Source organism: Heterodontus francisci, unplaced genomic scaffold, assembly GCF_036365525.1.
Source record: "Heterodontus francisci isolate sHetFra1 unplaced genomic scaffold, sHetFra1.hap1 HAP1_SCAFFOLD_86, whole genome shotgun sequence".
NCBI classification, from domain to species: Eukaryota; Metazoa; Chordata; class Chondrichthyes; order Heterodontiformes; family Heterodontidae; genus Heterodontus; species Heterodontus francisci.
Genome location: NW_027141093.1, coordinates 3345649 through 3347414, shown reverse-complemented (window position 1 = coordinate 3347414; position 1766 = coordinate 3345649). Strand labels below are relative to the sequence as shown.

The window sequence follows — 1766 nt, the reverse complement described above, 5'->3', positions numbered from 1 at the left end:
ATCTCAGTTTGTTCAGTTTGCTTACCTACTGGTTTTTTTTCAGGTTTGTACTTCCTGCTGTTCAATATTCAGTCCATTAACACCTAATCTGTACTAATGCTTTGTCTTTCAACACACCATTAACATATTGTTTGCCTTTGCTGCATGAACTTTTGGTCAGCTATGTGGCCTTGTCCAATCTACACCTTCTCCTTTGTTATCTCTTGCCCCACCCCCACCCCACTTGCTTATAACCTGTGACTTTTCTAATATATGTCAGTTCCGAAGATGGGTCACTGACCTGAAACGTTAACTCTGCTTCTCTTTTCACAGATGCTGCCAGACCTCCTGAGTGGTTCCAGCATTTCTTGTTTTTATGTCACCAGACGAATCCCTGGGATGGTGGGATTGTCTTATGAGGAAACTGGGCCTGTATTCCTTAAAGTTTCGAAGAATGAGAGGTGATCTGATTGAAACTGACAAAATTCTTACAGGGCGTGACAGTGTGGATGTAGACAGGATGTTTGCCCTGGTTGGTGAGTCTAAAACCAAAGGACATCGTCTCAGAATAAGGAGTAGGCCATTTAAAACTGAGATGGGTGGAATTTCTTCACTCAGACGGTGGTGAATCATTGGAATACTGTGCCCCAGAGGGCTGTGGCAGCTCAATCATTGAGCATGTTCAAGACAGAAATTGATAGAAATCTTGATACTCATGACATCAAGGGATATGGGGATAGCATGGGAAAGGGGCTTTGAGGTAGGTGATCAGCCATGATCGAATTGAATGACAGAGCAGGCTCGACGGGCTGAATAGCTTACTCCTATGTTCCTCTGTTCCTAAGAGAGTTGGCGCCAGAGCGCAGCCCTGCTTTACCCCACTGCTGATCTTGAAAGCGTCTGATGTTGCTCCATTGTAACTGATGGAACTGTGCATGTTCTCGTGGAAAGAAGAGATGATGCCCAAGAGGTCAGGAGGGCAGCCGATGTTCCATTGCCGGTTGAAGAGGCCGTCTCTGCTGACAAGATCAAAGGCCTTAGTGATGTTAATAAAAATGTGTGAGGCTCTGTGGCGCAATGGATAGCGTGTTGGACTTCTAAATAATGATTAAGACGATATTCAAAGGTTGTGGGTTCAAGTCCCACCAGAGTCAGATTTTTGGACCAGAAACAGAGGAGCACAACGGAACAACAAATGAAGAAATGCGCCAAAAGCACAGACTCGGAGACAGAGCGAGAGAGAGGAGCAGAGCAGGGGAAAAAAAAAATCGAGGAGTGACGTCATAATGGAGAGTGAGAGCAGGGAAACAGAGAGCCGCTGGGGTGAGGACACAGGATTTGGTTCTTTCTTCGGTGCAGTGGAAGGAGCTGTTTGGTGAGGATCTGGTAAGCTGTGACATCACAGGCAAGCAGGTAGTTGATTGGTTTGGAAGAACCGACCTGCTTGATGCGCATCTGGTAAGTGATTAAGATCCATTTTAGTCCTAACGTTTAAAATAGTAAACAAACTAGTGGTAAGTTTAATAAAATATGCAATAAAATGAATAATTGAATAAAATATTTAAGTAGTTAATTGAAACACGTTAAGGATGACAGGACAGGTGATGTGTCACAGTTGCAGCATGTGGGAGTTCCTGGATGCCAGTGTGATCCAGGGCAAACACGTCTGCAGTAAGTGTTTGCGGCTCAAAGAGGGAGAAAAAAGGAATGTAGTGGTAGTAGGGGACAGTATAGTAAGGTGGATTGACTCTGTTCTCTGCAGCAAAAGCAAGAGTCCAGACGGCTGT

At 44.7% G+C, this 1766-nt stretch overlaps 1 non-coding gene across 1 annotated transcript; it reads left to right on the top strand.

The window, feature by feature from the left end:
* The first annotated feature begins 1042 nt into the window (after positions 1 to 1042).
* On the top strand, positions 1043 to 1133 carry trnar-ucu (transfer RNA arginine (anticodon UCU)). The gene is given in 2 exon segments: positions 1043 to 1079; positions 1098 to 1133. It is a non-coding gene; the product is annotated as a tRNA-Arg (tRNA).
* The last annotated feature ends 633 nt before the right edge of the window (positions 1134 to 1766 follow it).